General features: G+C 40.3%; 1 protein-coding gene across 4 annotated transcripts in view; it reads left to right on the top strand.

The window, feature by feature from the left end:
- The window catches only part of LOC131832263 (cAMP-specific 3',5'-cyclic phosphodiesterase 4D-like), a 565,899-nt gene that overhangs the window by 205,667 nt on the left and 339,389 nt on the right, over positions 1-20,843 (top strand). Inside the window, exon 3 of one of the 4 annotated variants that reach the window (XM_059175051.1) lies at positions 10,781-10,841. The exons of the other annotated variants lie outside the window; for them this stretch is intronic. The gene's annotated coding sequence lies outside the window, so the exon portion shown is untranslated. The remainder of the gene's footprint in view (positions 1-10,780; positions 10,842-20,843) is intronic. 4 annotated transcript variants of the gene reach the window in all.

The raw sequence follows: 20,843 nt of genomic DNA, 5'->3' as shown, positions 1-20,843 counted from the left end.
ATAGGGGAAGAATAAGCTCGGGTAAAGAAAAGAAGTAGAAAAGATAAGAAACAGAAATACAAACATAACTGAAGAATATTTAGAAGAAAAGGAAGAGCAAGAAGAAAACAAAAGGTGGAAAAAAGCCTTTAAATTAAAAAAAAAAAAAAAGAAAGAAAGAAAAAGAGTAAGACCAACATCTGTTGAGTACCATGTCCCGGAATTTGTGCTAGTTGGGAGTCCTTTAAAGTATATAAATCCTTCCACCAATCCTCTGAATTAGGTATTATTGTTAATAATTTACATATGTACAAACTGGTCAGTTAAGTAATTAGTACTTCCACAACTTTTCTAGTTTTAACACACATAGAAATGATATTCATATTTGAAAGGCACTTGAGCTTAATCATAGACCAGTACTTTAAAGCTTTTCATGATTTCATGATCCATTATATCCCGAAGGTTGGCAGGGTCAGTATCTCTGCAAACTTAATTTTTTCTCAGTTCAATCAGTTGACCAGACATAAGTGAACAATTCAAGATCACACAGGTGGGAAATGACAAAGCTTAAAGTTTGAATTCAGGTCTCTTTGAATTCTTTGTCCACCTTCTTTAATAGCCCTATAGCTCTAAGGATGAATAATGCATGACCCTACTCTTGAGGAACTTATGGCCTACTGGGGGAAGATAGAGATAAGAGAAAAAGAACTATAATGGATCATAGAATTTAGACTTATTAGGAAAAATGGGGAAAAAAGCCATTATTCAATTTGGTTTTCAAGAAGGAGTAGGAGTTTGCCAGACGAAATAGAAAAGAAAGAGGGAGTAGACATTCCAGGCAGTAGAAACCACATGTGCAAAAGGGAGATGATAGCTGTACTATAAGAATGACAGTGGAGAGAGGCAGAAGGAATAAAGTTGAAGTATTTTGGGATAGAGAATCAGTAAGTGTAGTGACTTTTTAGGAATGGTGAGTAAAGGAAGACTGCAATTTCTGTCTTAGCTTCCTTGGAAGTTAATGGTTCACTAAGGAAACACTGCAATAAGGAAATGTGTATGAAGAGCAGGGTTCAACTAGAAAGACAGGAAGTTTGATAGTGGACTTGATTTTGACCTACCATGTAGTATGTTTGGGGAAGATTAGTACCTAGTAGGCAGGTGGAAATCTCCTAAAACAAGAGTAGAGTGAGTGGGGAGAGAATTAGTTCCTCCATCCCTGGTATGTATTTCTCTTCCAGGATTTCTTTCTAAACTACATCAACATTACTGCTTTTGAATTTAAACAGCTGCCTGAAATGGTTAAAAATCCTCATAACAAAGTGTATTCCCCATGTGTTGATGACCCCATGTCCTCCTCTTCAACACTGACCTCCAAGCCTTGGAGAATTGTGGCTTAAGAACATACTGGATGGGGGCACCTGGGTGGTTCAGTCTGTTGTGTCTCTATTTGGCTCAGATTATGATCTCAGGGTCCTAGGATGTTCAGTGGGGAGTCTGCTTCTTCCTCTCCCTCTGCCCTTCCCCCCTGCTCATGCTCTCTCTCTCAGATAAATAAAATCTTAAAAAATAAAAATTAAACAATATGTATTTGTATTAATAAAATCTAAAATATACATAAAATATAAAATATATAAAATATAAAGAAGTGCTGGATAGATTTATTTTATTCCAGGATATCCTCATTTTAGGTAATATACATATTTTTAGTAAGTAATATTAATAATTAACAATTCTAGAGTCCTTCTTGTGAGCCAGGCACTGTTATAATTTACATTTATTGGCTTATTCAGTTCTTACAAACTGTTATTTAGTAAAGAGGGGTTAAATAACTTCCTAGGCCCATGTTGCATCCTACTCTCTGGCCTTGGGAGCTGAGAGTTCCAGCAGGCTCTGACATTTGGTCATGTGAGCCTGAGGTCATGAAGTATAGTTCTTCTCGCCTCAGATTATATCTAGAATTTTTTTTTTTGCACTTGGTCCTGATTTGTTTCTTGAAACCTTTTTCACCCTCTTACTGTACTTTAGACATTCTTAGTGAGTTGGTAATGTTTTCAGATGATTTTTTTCTCAAAGTTATACACCTTCTTCTCATATTCATGAGTTCATTCCTCATACTGTAGACTGGAGCCAGGGAACCTGGGAGGCTCAGTCAGCTAACTATCGGCATTCAGCTCAGATCATGATCTCAGGGTCCTGGGATTGGCCCCATGTTGGGCTTTTCACTCAGCTGGGAGTCTGATTCTCCCTGTGCTCCTTTCCCTTGCTGGCAAACTACAATAACCAGAGATATATGGGATCATTATGTAATGGTAAAAGGGTTAGTTCAGCAAGAAGAGATAGCCTTCTTAAATATGGATGAAACAAATAACAGTTGAAAATACAGAAGCAAAAATCGATAGAACTGAAAAAAATTGGTAAATTCACTATTATAGTTGTAGGCGTCAACACCTTTCTCTCAATAATGAATAGAATAGCTTAGCTAGAAAATCAAGTCTATGGAAGAAGTCAACATTGTCCTCACCCAACAGGATCTATCAACATTGAGAACGTAGTCCACTCAACAACAACAAAATATACATTTTTTCAAGCTTGTTCAGAAATTATACCAATATAGATCATATTTGAAGACATTAAAAAAAACTTCAGTTTGAAATAATTGTAATCAGGGGTGCCTGGGTGGCTCAGGTGGTGAAGCATCTGATTTCAGCTCAGGTCATGATCTCAGAGTCCTGGGATCTAGCCCGCATGGGGCCAAAGGGGCGTCTGCTTCACCCTCTCCCTCTGCCTCCCCTCTCCCCAAGCTTATGCATGCACACATGCTCGCTCGCTCTCTCTCTCAAATAAATAAATAAAATCTTTTTTAAAAAAATATTTTATTTATTTGACACAGAGAGAGAGAGAAAGATCACAAGTAGGCAGAGAGGCAGGCATAGAGAGAGGGGAAGCAGGCTCCCTGCTGAGCAGAGAGCTGGATGTCGGGCTTGATCCCAGGACCCTGAGATCATGACCTGAGCTGAAGGCAGAGGCTTTAACCCACTGGGCCACCCAGGTGCCCCAATAAAAAAATCTTTAAATAAAATAATTGAAATCAGACAAATGTGGTTCTCTCACCATAATGGAATTAAGTTAGAACTCAGTCACAGAAGGAAAACAGGAAAATTTCTAAACACTTGTAAATTAAACAGCATGCTTTAAAATAATTCATGGGTTTCAGAGGAAGTCTCAGGGTAAATAAAACAACAACAACAACACATTACACTGAATAAAAGTAAAATGCAACATATAATTTGTGGGGCACAGCTAAAGCGGTCCTGAGAGGGTAATTTATAGTACTAGATGCTTCTAATAGAAAAGAGGAAATTACTCAAATCAATAATCTAAAGTCTCACTTTTAATACCTAGAGAAAGAAGGTAAAAATAAACCAAAAGCAAACAGGAGGGCAAGAATTGGTTTTGCAGGCTAATTGGAGAATAGGGACTTACTCAGTATTGCTTCTGTTAAAAAATGTAATTGTTAAAAAACATATTGTGGCCTTCAAAGTGTCAATACCCAATTGAGTAAGAATCATGAGAAAAGGAAGATGATAGATTGAGTTGATGGCATCTGTGATGATTAAAATAGTGATTACTTATGGTGACCTTTTTTCCCAACTAAACATGTCTCTGGAAATGAGTCACTAAGGATGAAGCAGCGTTTTTCTTTCTGCTTTGATTAATCAAAATTCTTCTTACATTCAAGAACACTTTAGTAGTGAGTTTAAGCCACTGTTGAGAAGATAGTTGTTTCTCATGTTCATTTCCTTGTTTATATAATCAGGAGCAGAAAAAAATATCTTTACCAGCAGTTCTCAACCTTGGCTGCAAATTAGAATAATTTAGAGAGCTTTAAAGTATACTGATGTCTGGATTCCACCTAGGGAGAGTCTAATCTAATGGTGTGGGGCAGAAGTTCACAAAATATGGTCTTAGATCTGCAGGAGAGTACTTGGGAACTTGTTAGAAATGCAGATTTATAAGCCCCAGCCCTGATTTAGCTATCTGTGTTTTAAGAAGACTTTCAGTGTGTTTCCAACTTTAATGTGCAGATAAACCTCTTGGAGAATCTTCTATAAATACAGACTGGGGTTCCTGGTCTGGTATGGTATCTGAGACGATTACTAACAAACTCCCATGGGACCCTAATCATGATGGAATTTGGTCATCATTTGAGTAACAGGAGTCTAAGGTATATCTAGATGCTTGCACTCTTAAATACTTCCCAAATGAGAATGCTGCAAAGGTGAGAACTGCAATAGCCCACGAAACTTACATGGTCTTTCCCAGGTCGCTTGTTCCTGAGGCTGTGGAGTCATTGAAGAGCAGGTACTTCTTCGTCTCGTGAAAGTGATGATCACAGACTTAACTTGCTCCTTGTTTGCCTAGGAATCCCACCAGTGATAGTGTCATCCTTATTTTTCAGAACAAATATTGAACATCCTGCTTACTCCTTTCCTCTCATTCCTCTACACCCCCACCATCATTCACCTGACCACCATCTTTCATGGTTTTCCTAGTCATTACTAGTTAAAAATTGGGTAACGGGATGAAATAATCATTCTGGTACATTGCAAGAGAATGAGACCTCTCCCCTTTAAGGTAACTTGGATCTAGAGACAAAGCCCTGAAACCAGTATCATCAGAGAAATCTCTTCTCCTTTCATATGCTCTGACTGGACATGTTTATCTCTTCTAATGTTATCAAGAAACATCCATGTTCTGATAGTTCAATCTCTACATGGCTAGGTCAGGTCTCTCTCTCTCTCTCTCCCCAGTCATTTGATGGACACCGTTCTTAAACTTTTCAAAGTTGTCTCAAATTCAGTGTGCCCCAAATAGAGCTCATTTCCCCCACATATGTTTCTCTCTCTGCATTCTTTATCTCAGTGGTAATTTGGGAGTCATCTTTTACTCTTGCTCTTTTCTTCTACTCCAAATGGAACTTATTATTAGGATGCATGGATTCTACTAGTCTTGAAAACACCTGCTTTCCCCTAGGATGACAGCCACTACTCTGGTTCAGGTGACCATGGTCTCTTAAATTGCAGTGCTCTAACTTACCTCTTTGTCTTCAGACTGGCCTTTTCTTATCCATTTTCCATATAGCACCTAAACTGTTTATTCTTGTCATTTCTCATCTTTAAAATGCTTCAGTGATTCTCTGTTGCTCTCAGAGTTCATTCTAAATTTCTTAATATGACTTAAAAATAATTCATAGGATTAACATATTCCAGTTTTAAAATAAATAAGCTATAGGAATATAAAGTACAGCATAAGGAATATAGTCAATAATATTGTACTAACTTTCTATGGTGACAGATGATGACAACACTTATGGTAATGAGCATTTCGTAATGTATATAGTCATCAAATCATTATGTTGCACACCTGAAACTAATATGGTATGTCAACTATACTTCAGTTTAAAACTAAGTAAGAGAAGTCACTAAGGATTCAGTGCTTTGCGCACCTTTCCTGGAATTCTTTCCATCTTAAATGATGCATTTTCTATGGGCACCATTTTCTCTGTAAGCCTTTGAGTAGGTGAGCCTCTACTGAGTGTCTTTCCATTTTCCCATATGCCTGATCCTTACTCTTCCTTTTGGCAAGATACTGCTTGGGAATAGATTGCTTTCTTGATCCCACCCCCCTGAAGGCCTACATACCCTTGTTATGCTTAATGTTGCAGTAATCACCCTGAACTTCATTTTCTTCTTGTCTATCTTCCTCAACATTTTCCCAAGGGTAGAGGTTATCTTCTTTACCACTGTGTCCTTAGCATCAAGCCCAGTGTCTGTAGTATAGTCTAGCTTCAATAAATATTAATAAACAAAATTCCCAGGAGCACAAAGAAAGGAGCTTGTCATGGCAGACCAGTGAGAGGGCAGTGTTGTAGTCGAAACTGTTAGAAAAATACAAACCACGGTATAGGGAATGGCTTCTCTGTTCATCACAGTTCTCACAGAAGGATCTCTGAGAAGGTACACCTAAAATTAGCGGAGGAGTATTCTAAGTAGGTTGAATGACATATTTTCTTCTTCCAAAAAACATCATGGTTTTTAAAAAGACCTTAGTTAGCAATTATATTATTTATATGCTTACAGCAGTTATTTATTTATTTATTTATTTTTAGGTTCCATTTTCTTCGACAACCAGATGGAGGTTCTCGTTTCACTGACACAAATCCATATTCTTAATTCTCACCTCTTTTTTTTTTTTTACTTTGGATCTCTGATTGTATGTGGTAAATTGCCTGATACACACTTAATTAGCAGCCGGGCGGAGAAGAATCAAGCTCCTTCAGCTTGCACAGCTGGCACTTTCCTTTGGTGAGTGAGGAAGTCGCACCATTCTAAAAGATCTGTGGAATCTCCTCTTCCAGGGAGCTAGAATTCCCGACTTTGAAGGAAATGCCAGGTTTAAAAAATTGTAGTTCATTTCCTACACAGGAATTTGCCTAAGGAAATTTTGTAACATAACCCAAACTTCAGTGAATAAACAGTGAACAAGTAAGTGTATGGATTGGTGAAACACTTCAGCCTAGCATCTCCCGGGCCTTCTGTCAGTATGCCACCAGAATTCTGCGCCCCAGCAGCCATCTGGCTTTGACAGCTTCTGCTTCGCATTTCTGTTTTGTCAGTTCTTCTTTTGCAAATTTGCAGAGCACTATTCTGCTGGTGACTTCCCTGCAGAGGGACAATGGTCCCTTTCTAGACCACATCTCAGTGCAAATTAATGTCAGAGTTTCTCCTATAGAGGGCGCCTGGCACCCTGAGGGCCTGTGGGGTCTTTCTCCCTGGGCCTTGACTCCCTGAGTTGGGAACCATTTAGGCTTATTCTTCTGTGCTTTTCCTCATGCCTGATACTCAGGCATTGCCCTCAGATCTGTTTCCTCATTCTCCATCTCCTGGGCTTATCTAAATGGTATTTCTCAGGGTTTACCTCAAGCTTCATTTGCTCCTGCAATTAGGGCACAGATCATGGTCTTGAGATACTTTGCTGTTCTTTTTTTTTTTTTTTTTAAGATTTTATTTATTTATTTGACAGAGATCACAAGTAGGCAGAGAGGCAGGCAGAGAGAGAGAGAGAGAGAGAGAGAGAGAGGGAAGCAGGCTTCCTGCGGAGCAGTGAGCCCGATGCGGGGCTCGATCCCAGGACCCTGAGATCATGACCCGAGCCGAAGGCAGCAGCCCAAACCACTGAGCCACCCAGGCGCCCCAACTTTGCTGTTCTTAATACTGCGTGCCATTCTCTCAAATTATTTCATGTTCTTTTTTTCTTTATTTGTAAGAGGATAGTCCAGTGCAGTGTGTAACTCCATATTAATCCATTTAAGTGCTATGCTTCATTTGAAATGACATATCAGGCTCTTTGTATCATATTTCCCATTGTCTTCTCTGAAAACCAGGTTAGCACAGGTACGACTGGGGGTTATGAGAACATTTCTCCTGGCCTTTTAAATGGCTTTCAAAATTACTCCACAGGGCTTGTTATTTTGTGGGGATTATGCCTCTCTGACTCTCATGTAAGTAGTCAGTCTTCCTCTCACCTGGTGTGGGCCTGGTGAAAAAAGAATCAGAAAGTGAAATTGGAGGATTAGAGGTTAGAAGAAACTGGTTAGTTTCTTTGTTCCTTTATTTCCCAGTTACAAGGAAATAATGTGATCAATTACATTTCTCTTCAACTTAAGAGCAGCAGCACATAGTACCAGTCTCTGCTACATTAAAAATTCAGTAAATAGACTGATCACATTAGAGAGGGTAGCTATTGAAGAAAAAAAAAAAAAAAGTAACCTCATATTGAAATGGAAGTTACATCAGCAGCCTCCTGCCCTTTGGTCACTATCCATATCCTCTATTCCGTTTGGTATCTTGAAATCAGTAAAATGGGGTTGTCAAAGAACCTTATGAGAAATACATGGATGTTCTTGCTAGGTAAGCTGAAGTTTTTGGAATGGATATGTTTCATTAATAAAGAATGATGTAGCAATATTTACATGGTAAATCTTTAAATAGAAGATGACACTTTAAATTTAAGTCCAGGGTTACCGTTTCAGAATTGTGGGGAGAGGGGGCATGAATGATAAGTGGGAGCCCCATTGAGAAAATTTCTACTTTGTTATTTCTAATTGCTTTACTATGTTGTGAGAAAGCTCAAAAAGTCTTCCCTGAATTAGAATCCTAGGTAACCTTCTTCTGGAAATAGAGCTCTGGGCCCGTGACATGTGGTGGCATTTTGCATGTTAGTGACCTTGATTTCTGTTTTTGTTTCACCTTAGCACTTACCTCATTTACCTCAAATAGTACTGAATAAAATAACCCATAAAAAGGAAAAGGAAAATAAAAGCAATACAGGTAAAAAATATGGTATAATCTTTAAAAATAATCTGGGTTATATAGTTCGGATGATGAAAAATTGTTCTGGTTTGAGTGAAGCACACTGTTCAGCTTCTACACTTTATGTTTATTGACTAATACCTAATTACTTGAATTCTGATGTTCAAGAGCTAAGAAATTATATACTAATGAGTTCTCTTGGCTTCTACTTTCTAGTTTATGTTATAAATAATTAGTCACTTTTTAAAAACTGTTTTGTTGCAATTTAAAAACCACGTAGCTCAATAATTGCATGTGTGGTTATCATTCTTGCAGTGACCCTCTAGGGATAAGACTGCTTATTTTTGTCTCCAAACCAGCTTCTCAGCCTTCCTTCTCTCTCTTGGATATGGTATACTTGATCTTCCAAAAATGAAGGCTAGAAATCTCAGCTTAATCTTAGACTCTCCTCTCTTCCTCAGAACCACTGACTCATGGTAATTTCCTTCTGGCTGTGTTCTACTTCTGGGCCTTGTGTCTAGCCTCACTATCCCTTCCTTTGTTCAGGCTCTCAGACAATAACTTCCTCCCTTATCACCAAGCCTTTTAGTCTCTCCACTTCAGTTAATTTCCTACACGGTCATAAGAAAAAGAGCAGTTCTGCTGTTTCTGTGTTCAAAATCTTTTAATAGTTCCCCATTGCCTTCAAAAAATGTGATCAAAATTTGAAGAATGTTCATTGAAAAATGTTGCCTTATTGATAATGGCAAAACAGTAGAATCAATATAAATGTTCAGTAACAGGGGGATCATTAAATAAAACATAATTTCCGCCTTATGATGATATATTATTTGACTATTAGAGGTGTTGGTTTCAAAGAATTTTTAATGTGTGACAAATATGTAGAGCATAATATTGACTATACCATCAAAAATACGAAATACACAAAATATTTACATTTATTTAGATGTTACTAGTTATCGCTGGCTCACCCAGTTAAAGGAAGGTTTTCTTTCTGGCTACATTTTCTAATTTTCTGCAATGAGTGTACATTGCTTTTATAATCAGAAAAACTTGCCCTGAAAATCAGGATCTGGAAGGGACCTTATGAATTATTTAGTTTTGTTGTTCTTAGTATATTTTTGGACCTCACTGAGGATCTGATGAATGATAAGGAACTTTTCTCATTAAAAAAAAAATGGGGGCACCTGGGTGGCTCAGTGGGTTAAAGCCTCTGCCTTTGGCTCAGGTCGTGATCCTGGGGTCCTGGGATTGAGCCCCGCATCGGACTCTCTGCTTGGCGGGGAGCCTGCTTCCTCCTCTCTCTCTCTGCCTGCCTCTCTGCCTACTTGTGATCTCTGTCAAATAAATAAATAAAATCTTTAAAAAAAAATGAACATCAGACCTTAGACAAAAAATTTGTCAAAATTTCAGCAGGATTTGAGACCTCAGATTAAGAAACATTTATAGTACAGATCTCTCATTTTGGAGAAAAGGCAGGTTAAAGATGATTTGCCTTCTCTCCCGTAGGGGAGTTGGAGGAAGAGCTGGGACTAGATCTGGGGTTTCTAGTGTTTGCCCTGAAACAGAGTTGTCTGGGAGACTTGGGATCACGTTACAAGCGTGCTCCCAGTCATATGCTTTCTACAGTGCTCTGTAAGTCACTAAGGCTGTGAGGCCCCAGACCACATGTGAAGAGGTTCCCATTTATGTCTGTGGAGAGACCTCAGGGTGGTATGGCTGTTGCTGCTGTTTGTGGGAGTGGCTCCTCTACTCCTCCTCCCTGTGAGAGCTTTTACTAGATCAAGAGGACTAGCTTCTGAGTCATTGATGACTCCTAAAAGTAAGCAAATATAATGTGTGTCTGAGAACACGGTGTTAGGTACCTGTTCTTACCCATACCCCTGGCCATACTTTATGCTTTTATTGTGTGCATGGTGATAGACTTTTGCTTTGAGAATGTTTGTTTCCTTCTGTTATCTGGCAGTTTCCTTTATATGTCCTTGATCGTGATGATGATGGCAGGGCAGGACATGGCCTCTGTACACTTGGATTGTTCATTCTGGCAGATGCCATAGCAGCTCTCTGCCTGCTGCCTGGATAGCCTGCAAAGTGCAAGGCTGGACAAACCTCTCTTCCTCTGGTTTTGCACGATTCTGTCTTTGCACGATTCTGTCTTTGCAAAACCTTAAGCTAGGGAAAAAAAAACACCACTGACAAGAGCAACACATCTGCTAGAGCCTGCCTTTTAACTGGGAAGGAAGGAGAGATGCCCTTACTTTGTCAGAAAGCCCTGAAGGGCTCTGATAAATCTTGCCACAGACAGCAGATTTTGCAGATAAAGGAAGAGTGTTTTCTTTGGTGCAATAAAGTCGCAAACATAGATCTAGAAACAGCTGTCTGATCATGTTTTCCAAGTTGTTAAGCTTTCCACAATTTAATCTCTGCAGAGAGCCTTGAATCAAAAGAGAGGATGGAATCTCTGGCTTGAACAAAGAAGTGGTGTAAAAGGTAAGGACAGGAACCTTTCTTACTACTTGGAAGGGCCAGTAGGAGGCAAGTTACTTTCACAGCTAATACTTACTCCTGATGAGAAGTAATGCTCCAGTGTAGGTGGTGCCATCATTTTTTTTTTTTTATAGGTGGGGATACTGAAGCTCAAAGGGTCAATATTTTGCCCCAGGGCACACAGTTAATACGAGACTAAGCTGAGTGTGTCTGCTTCCAGCTCAAGTTCTTTTTCCCATAGAATAAATAGCTCCCCTGGTGTCGTATTGTTTTGGAGTGTTCTCGTGATCTTTTATGTGTATGTATATTTGAATTTTTTTTTTTAAGAATTTATTTATTTGAGAGAAAGAGTGAGAGAGAGATCATGAACCAGGGGAAAGGGAAGAGGGAGAAGCAGACACACCACTGAGCAGGGAGCCTGATGACACTCCATCCCAGGACCCCGAGATCATGACCTGAAATGATGGCAGATGCTTAACCAACTGAGCTACCCAGGTGCCCTGAAATGTTTTTATTTATCTACTTCAATCTCACTAATACAATTTTGAAAATACAAAAGAGTATACACATAGGTATGGACGCACACCAAATGGTTCTGTCCTGACTTCAACCGCTTTGGAGAACCTCATAGGTACAGTAATGGGCCCTGAGAAAGGTCTCCTTTCTTTTCTTTGTTGATATATTCTTAAATATTTTTTCCCCAGACCTTCCCCCCACCCCCAGGGCAATTTCTGATGAAATTACAATAAAAATGTATATACAGTTTCAACTTTTTAAAAAATATTTTATTTATTTATTTAACAGAGAGCGAGAGATCACAAGTAGGCAGAGAGGCGGGGGGAGGGGGGAGCAGGCTCCCTGCTGAGCAGAGAGCCCGATGTGGGGCTCCATCCCAGGACCCTGAGACCATGAGGCTTTAACCCACTGAGCCACCCAGGTGCCCATAGTTTCAACTTCTTAACTACTTAATTCTTTTCTGCTGAGCGCTTCATTCTGTCACCCAGTCGAGTCCTGTTCTTCAGCTGCCATTTCTGCTGAGAACTTTCTGGTGGTAGGAGACACAGGAAGAGTAAAGCAGTCCCTAGGTGGTCTGGGTGGAAGCCATAGGGTTCATGAATTATACCCTATGCTTTTCTTCAGTCCTCTCAGTCTGTTTTAAAGGGAAGTGGTTGGGACATTATCATTTGGTCTGCAGCCTGGGAGGACACAGTGACGATTTTTGGCTGAGCATGGAATGGAAGAGGGAATGTGTCCACTGACCTTCTATTTCTGATTCACGGAGAATCGTGTGAAGACAGATGGGTATGACCTTCAGAGTCCTTCCTTCTACTCTCTTAGAAGTGAATCTTTTACATTTATTGAGCTAGGTCGTGCATCTACATGGGACTGGGTGGACTGATGTATGTAGCCTGGACGGCCAAGTGTGGATGCAGTGACCGTTCAGGACTCTGAAGTCTGGAGCCAGTCAGGTCCCCTCGCACAGCAGTCCTCTTTCCGTGGCAGGGCTGCCCACGCTGGAGGGCACAGAGGGACAAAGGGGAGCAAACAAGGAGCACACCAGCTCTTTGGGAGTGACTTTTCCTTCTTCAAAACTTGTAGATTTGTAGACTGTTGAACTTCAGGATTGCCTTACTTATAAATTCTTTTGAAAAAATACTCTGATTCCACTCTCTGTGTCTCTTGAAGCTGCTTTCCTGGGGTTTTCGGTTAGCCTGCTGTGGGGGAAGCAAACCACATCCTTTGCAAGAGATGCAATGTCTCTAAATAGCTTTTTTTTTTCCCCTCTTTCTCCATTACATTGACTGATGTCAGCATTGTGTTTGAGGCAGGGGTGTCAACAGGCTGCTCAATGCTTAAAACCTCTGCCTGTTCTTTCTCTTGCGTTCAGTTTCGCACTTCCTGCCTTCTGCTGCTTCTCAGCAAGCCCGTTAGACAAAGCGCCCTTCCTCCCTGGTCTGTGTGCGGCTGCCTCTGTCATGCTCTTGGCTCTCTCAGGAGGGACCAATGTTCTCTGAACTTCTGTTAACTTTGGTTATGTTCACTAACTTTCCTAACTTGCATTGAATACTGCTATCAGAGAAAGTGCTTCCAAAAGCCCTGTGCCCTTCCTGGCTGCCCCAGCGGCGTGGCTTTCCAGAATGAGGGTAGCATTCTTTGAGGAGCAGAGTTGGACCCGAGACACATATGGGTGGTCCCCAGGACTCATTGTGTGCCTGAGCTGTTTTGCCACCTGAGGGAAGGAGGAGTGGAAGAAAACAGGGAGGTTTTCTCAGGGAGCGTTAGTACTCCCAGGGCTGGACCTTGAACTGTCTTGTGTGTACCTATGTGATAGGTTCAATATGTACTGCCTTGACCTGTGGTAAAGCTGCGCCTACCCACCAGTTCTCTTCCCGATTGTGCTGCTGTGGATAAAAGAGTCTAGCTAAACAGTTCTTATCACACGAACCAAGCACAGTGTCAGCTTCACCTTGAGTGGTGGGCTTGAGTGCCCTGTCACCCTGTGGAACTATTCAAACATGCCAATCACATCTTCCTATGGCAAGGAGGGGTCACATCATCCCATTGTTACTATGAAACCTGTCTCCACAGCCTCTGCTTGTTCACGCTACTCCTGAATGAGGCTCCATGTGGCCCTGTATGGCAAGCAGTGGCCACCCGGGAGCTGTGAGTCAGTGTGCCTTGTGAACTCTTGTGGATCTCAGCTGTCCAGTATTGGGTATCATGCATTCATTTGATTCCCACATCCCCTAGGGTGGGAACATCAACCACTCTCACCAGTGGGGGTGGGGTGGGGAGAGGATCAGAATATAATGCACCCATTATTCTTTGAATGGATCAAGTGTATTTCTGCCTTTCTACTGTTTCCCCTCTTTAATATAAACTGCACAGAGTGGAAAACACATCTTTAAATTTTCAACATTCTATCCTTGGTGTCTAGTACAGTGAGGCCTGGCACTGAACACGTACTTGATAAAAGTAATTTTTGAATAAATGAATGAGGACTTCTTAAGGCCCCTTTCTGAGTAAGGACCACAGTGTTAGCTACGGAGTTTAAACAGTTATAGTGAAGGGCGTGAGCAGAGCGTCCAGCTCCTCACTAACTTTGCCAAGTCCTTCCAACCTCAGGGGTATCCCAGTACAGAGAAGAATAGATCCTGAAGACATAACCCACATCCTCAGTTTAAGCTCAGCTAAGACTGATGTGCTTTTGTTGATACAGACTTTGCCTGATTTTGCTGAATTTGGTAACCAGCTTTACCTTCCACCTTCTGAGATATCCCGTTCCATTTGCCTAATGAACCTGAAAGGAACTTAGTGCCTGTCTCTCTCGATATCATTTTTTTCTGGGTTATCTTCTCCAACTTTAATTTGTTCATGGGGAAAGCTGGCGTCCATAAGAGAGGATGGGGGTGGGATGAAAAGAATTTATTCCAGCATTTTGTAATTTCTTTAGTTGAGGTACCATCATTTTCTTTTGTGCTGAGGTCAAATTAGTCAGCAGACAGAATTGTACCAGGGAGAGGAAGACAGAATCATCTCTGGAAGAATTTGGCCTATATAGAATTTAGAGAAATCTATCTTTGATTTCCCTTTGGTTGTTTTCAGGAGGATTTGAGCTTGAGGGGAGTCTGAATATCTTTTAGATCTTCAGTCTTATCTTTTAAGGCTTGACATTTTGTGCATTTTCACTTTTAGAACTTTGCTTCCATTTTTAACCCATCCCTGCCAATGTACGTTTCACCTTTAAAAAATTAAATTTAGGGGCGTCTGGGTGGCTCAGTGGGTTAAAGCCTCTGCCTTCCACTCAGGTCATGATCCCAGGGTCCTGGGGTCGAGCCCCGCATCGGGCTCTCTGCTCAGCAGGGAACCTGCTTCCTCCTCTCTCTCTCAATGCCTGCCTCTCTGCCTGCTTGTAATCTCTGTCTGTCAAATAAAATAAATAAAATCTAAAGAAAAAATTAAATTCATATCTGATCTTCTCTGGGGAGTCTTTCCTGCATTTATGTCTTTGTTTCCTTTTCAGAACTCCCCAAGGGTTGGTTGGTTTGTTTGTTTTTATAGTATTATCTTTCACATGGAGCAACACCCAGTTTGTTAATTTTGTTCATTTTTGCTTTTCAAAGCTGAGGACTTGGAGGCATTTTCTTCTCTTTTTTAGAGTCCCTTATACAGAGCTCTGCTCATAACAAAGAGGTTTTGTCAAAATTTGCTGCCTGGGCGCCTGGGTGGCTCAGTGGGTTAAGCCGCTGCCTTCGGCTCAGGTCATGTTCTCAAGAGTCCTGGGATCGAGTCCCGCATCGGGCTCTCTGCTTGGCGGAGAGCCTGCTTCCCTCTCTCTCTCTCTCTGCCTGCCTCTCCATCTACTTGTGATTTCTCTCTGTCAAATAAATAAATAAAATCTTTAAAAAAAAAAAAAAAAGAAAATTTGCTGCCTGATGGTTAGATAGTAGGAGACAAGTATCACTCATGGGGAGACAAGACCACAGAACGGGTGTGAGTTTGTGTGAAGTTATAGTAAACGGATTCACAAGGCATCCTGAGCCCTGTTTATCGAAGCAGTGGAAACACCCTAAAGAATTTTATTCCAGGAGCTGTTTAGCCAGGCCGCTTCCCAGATGGTGCTAAACTCTGCTTTAACTGTTTTGTACGGCTCACATGAACTGTGTCTCCCAGTGCTCCTGGAGACAGTAATTTGGAGGTATTACTAATTCTTGTCATTTGTTTTCTGCCTGGATTTATAATCTGCGCTTGCGACATGACTTCTCTCACTTCTGAAAACAGTCAGGCTCAGCAGCTGGCGTAGCCGTGGATTAACATTTCCATGGATCCTGTGGTTGCTATTGCCTCAGGTGATAGAAGCGAAGGAAAGAGGAGCAGAAAGAATGAGCGAGATCATTTTTTAGTGTCTTGATTTCCAGTAAGGCAATAGAAGTTAAAGGTGTTTCCCTGCCGCTTACCCTAAGATATTTGCTTTAGAGACTTAACAGGACTCTCTCTGTGGGGTGATTGGTCCTAAACTTTCTTAACAGAAGGTGTGTGGCTTCACTGAAGTAGGCATAGTGCAGATGGATGTTAGCACAAAGGTTTGTGTGAGCAAACCCACCTCAGCAACCAGCGCTAATTGGCTCCCCTGGGAAGTCCCAAGAGAAGCTGTCAATCACAACGACCAAGTTTTTGTTTATAATTTGTAGTGATTTCTCCTCTACTGCTCTTTTTCCACCCCCATCCAGCCTGTCTCTCTTCCTTGCACAAATAACAAGTAATAGAGTACAGAAAATTAGAGAGTAGAGGCACGTCTGACGTTGACTTCAACTTCAATTTTCCCCTCCACTTTCCATTCTCCCCAGGGTTATCTTTCAGGATGAGAGGTGAGATTTTCCTCTGTGCCACCCTTCTCTCCCATTATCACTCTTAGTATAGAAAATACCCTTTCATGTGGGAGGGACACTCTCTCAGGTGTATCCCACAAAGCTAGGAAGTAGTGTTAAAAAATAAGTGTACAATATTAGTGAATTTTAAAAGGTGATTCCGTATTTCTCTAATGTTAAATGTATTCTACTCTGCTAAAGCTGGAGATGATCCTAGGCTCATCGATTATTTTTGTTAAATCATTATATTTCAAGATTAAATCATAGGGCAAGGAAACCCTTGTCTTTCTGCAGGATACTGGATTGGAAATAAAGAGTGGCTTCCGGGGGTGCAGGGACCCTTCTGTTGAGAAAATAACGATAATAGCAGCTACCATTTAATAAAGACTTCACATGTGAGGACCTACCTTGATCCTGACTTTACCTAACTGAAGGTAATGGGTCAAGGTTCCATAGCAAGTAAGTGTCAGGATTTGAGATCCTACAGCGAGAGTCAGGATTTGACCTTGGGGAATCCATGATTTCCAGAAGTCCTTGCATTCTACACTGTGCATAATTTAAATTCATGATTAAACCAGGTGTTCTTTCCAATGTCTGAAAGGCAGGATAACTCGGATGTAGTTAGCTAACCCTTTCTATAGTTGTGCTATTGTGCGTTTTTTGTTTCAGGTCCATAATGCATCTGGTGTTGTTGCTATACACAGGTGGTGATAAACTTTGTGGGTAATGATGGTAGATCTCATGGGCCTTAGCACACCTAGGTCCCCCCTTTCTTTCTCGCACTAAGATGGGAGATGAGTGAGGAGTCTAGAGAGCCAGGTGGAGTGTCTATGCCACGATTACACAGATTGAACTGAAGTTCTTTACCCCACCTACTGATAGGACATAATTAGCAGAGAGAACTTTATCTTTTTCTAGTGAATATGTGATGTAGGGCGAAATTCAAAAGAATAACAAATTGGGATGCCTGGGTGGCTCGGTCAATTAAGCATCTGCCTTCAGCTCAGGTCATGATCCTGGGGTCCTGGGATTGAGACCCATATGGGGCTCCCTGCTCAGTGGGGAGTCAGCTTCTCCCTCTGCCTACTGCTCCCCTTGTGTATGTTCTCTCTCTCCCTCTCTCTGGCAAGTGAATAAATAAAAATAAAATATAAATATAAAATATAAAATAAAATCTTTAAAAAAAGAATAACAAATTCCAGAAACATTTTTATCTGTTTCATGAACACATGGGGCTCAAGAAGTTATCAGTTTCTTATCATGTACTTAATTTAAGAAGTTTTTCTTCTTTGCTTGTGCCTACAAAAGGATTTAAGCTTGATGGATGCAAATTGATTTTTAAAAGATCATTACAATCTTTAAACCTGTGGCATTATCTTTAGATTATAAGTGCTAAACTCAAGTCTACCCCCTTGTTTCATGATGAGTAAAATTAACCTAACAACCTTCAGAGCTAATTTGGATAAGCCAAAATCAGACATATACTTATTTTAATGAAAGGGATTTTAGTGTTGTAGTTATCTTTATATTGTTTTAAAATAAAGTTAAATTGAATAGAAAGGTAGTCAATTTAGTTACACATTGAAACACCTCAAAAGCCTTCTCAGAATCATTTCCTTTTAGCAGTCAGTGTTAAAGGGAGGCTTAGGGGAGGGTACATGGGAGAGAAAGGATTAGGCCAAATGTTCACAGATTCTGATTTGGAGTAGAAAAATTGGTTCTGAAAACTAAGTTTGGAACATTAACTAGAGCACCTCCTCTGTCATGTAGCTTCATCAGTACCATCCCAACATTCAGGGTTGTTTGTATTTTATCGAGAAATGGAATATAAAAGTGCACATGCAATTCAAATTATTTTTTAGCTACAATTTTATCTTCTTCTGTTGTGTTCTATGTACAAACAATAAATCTCTCTTGGAAAGAATTCAGTCTAATAACTTGTTTCCAGCCTTATTCCATTTTCTCCCCATAGGATAGGCAGAGATGCCAGTAAACAAGAAAACGATCAAAAGGTGAGGCAAAGAAGTAGACAGTGCAGCAGAGCCTCTGGATAGCAGTCAGAAAGGATGGCCGGTCTCTGACTCAGCCTGTCTTGAGAGGTTGGCAATGACTTTGAAATTTTATCAAGTCCATCTCTTTTTCTTTAGGCAAGACTGTGCTTATAGCTCTCCCAGTGGATGATAATCTGTCCTTTTTTGTAATGAAAGTTCCACTGTAGAGGACACCAGCCCCCTCAGGAACTCATTGTGAAGTTAGATAGTTTTCAGAGAAGGGTTCTGTTATTGTTGATTGTTGTTGTTCATTCCTTCCTCTGGGATGATCAACTTTGTATGAACAGAGTTGCCTCCGTATAAAGTCCTTATCTTTGACACCTGAACAGACTGACAGAGACACTGACCACCAGAGAGAGCAACTAGTCTCATCCCTCCGTTGTCATGAGTGTCTCCTCCATATTGAGAATGCAGCCTTTTCTATTTTAAAGATTTTATTCTTTCTTTATTTGAGAGAGAGCATGAGAAAACAAGCATGAGCAGGGTGAGGGGCAGTGGGAGAGGGAGAAACAGATTCCCTCCTGAGCAGACCCAGGACTGATCCCAGGACCCTGGGATCATGACCCAAGCCAAAGGCAAATGCTTAATTGACTGAGCCACGCAGGTGTCCAGAATTTTCTATTTTAAATAGAAATAGTTGTATTGTTGACTTCCGGGCCCTTGAGAACTTCTCATTTTTTTTTTCTTTTCTTTTCTTTTTTTTTTTTAAAGATTTTATTTATATATTTGACAGACAGAGATCACAGGTAGGCAGAGAGGTAGGCAGAGAGAGAGAGGAGGAAGCAGGCTCCCTCCTGAGCAGAGAGCCCCATGCGGGGCTCATCAGGACCTGAGCCAAAGGCAGAGGCTTTAACCCACTGAGCCACCCAGGCGCCCCGAGAACTTCCCATTTTCTTGCCAACTCTGCATTGATAGTATTTCCCTACTCTGGGCTAAAATTATGCTGGTTTTGTCAGTCAGTAGCCCAAATACGTCAATCCTATGGGTGTTTGTGTTTCTAGGCCATAGGATTAGCATGGTGATAACTTTGAGTTTTGGATTCTTTGAGTTTTGGTCCCGTTTCTGCCACAGCTACAGCTATAACTTTGAATACCTTCCTAAGTGTTTTTGAGCCTCAATTTGTCACTGTTAAATGTGTGGTTGGTTTAGATCAGATTTTTCTAGTGAGTTTTCCCAAAAAATGTTAGCACATTTCCAAGAAACGTTAACACATACAACATAAGAAATGGTTTAGTTTTTCGATAGGTGGTCACGGTGGTGGCGCTGCAGTGAGCACAAGATTAAATGTACCCAAACAGTTTTTGGGTTTTGTTTGTTTGTTTGTTTTCATGAAAGATTTGATGCTTAAAAAAAAAAAGTGCATTGTTAATCATTGAACCTTCAGAAGAGGTTTCCTAAATTTATCTGATTATGATACTTTTCTTTCCTTTTAATACCATACTTTTAATACTATACTTTCCTTTTAATATGATACCTTTCTTACCCTTTCATACTCACTTTTGACCAGGCTCATCTGCAAAGTAAAAGTAGCCACTCTTTCCTTGTGCTTATCCTGGAAAGTGGATCCAACTGCTAAGAAAGAGTTCAGAGCTCTATGGGTAAACTATAGGTGATCGTTTATGTATTTTGTGGTTTTCCTTTTGCTTTATGAGCTGTTTGAAGGGAGGGGTCTTTCCTTACTTATCTTGTGCAAAGAGGGTGTGGTTTAGTGCTTGATCCCTAGAAGACACTTAATAAGTGTGTTAAATTGAGTTAAACTGTCTGCAAATGAAAGCCACTGCCTTGAAAAATTTTGAGCTGCTTGTCACAGAAAATGTTTTTATAGACTGGAGTTTTGAAATGGGTGGAATTTGTAGTCAAGACGATATCTAAGATCAGGAGTTTATGAGAGTTTCATATGGTTATAAATATAATATCATAAAAATATCACTCACAGATAACCTCTAGTAGATTAGAAAAGGACACAGTTCAGCTTTGTAGGCATTCTTACTGGTAAGCTCCTTTCCTTGGTCTGGATAAATTTTCTGATTGCCTTGAGTCCAGATTCCTCCTGGGAGCATGGCATTATTAATTGGAGAATTTCATCCGGATTAGTGATACATAAGGAGGGACAAGATCCCATGAAATTTACTTCCTTCTTCATCTTGTGCAATGCCACCGTGTCCTGAGGAATTCACTCCACTGAATTTATGATGAGTGTGTTTTTCTATTTTGCCTTTCTAGTACCTGGCTATATTTCTTACAAGCTTTTGGAGAGTGTAAAATATGCCTCATATGCATTTATCTCTCTTTTGATACATAGTGTTTTGTGATCATAGGAAGAACTCAATAAATATTTGTTGAAAAAAATAAACAGATGAAGATGGTGGTTTTGACATTTTTCCAATTTAGCATCTGAAGTTAGATAGTAAATTTGATGAATTTATATTATACTTAGTAGAAATTCAAGTTTTGAGGGTAGGAAAAACAAGAAAAAGTTACCTATTACTTCACTACCAGAGATTACCATTAAGACTTCAGATTATTTCCTTTTAGACATATTTTATATGGAGGGAATTTTTAGATATGTTGTGATCACATTGTAC

The sequence above is a fragment of the Mustela lutreola genome, chromosome 5 (assembly GCF_030435805.1).
Source record: "Mustela lutreola isolate mMusLut2 chromosome 5, mMusLut2.pri, whole genome shotgun sequence".
Lineage (NCBI taxonomy): Eukaryota > Metazoa > Chordata > Mammalia > Carnivora > Mustelidae > Mustela > Mustela lutreola.
This window is presented reverse-complemented; position numbering and strand designations above follow the sequence as displayed.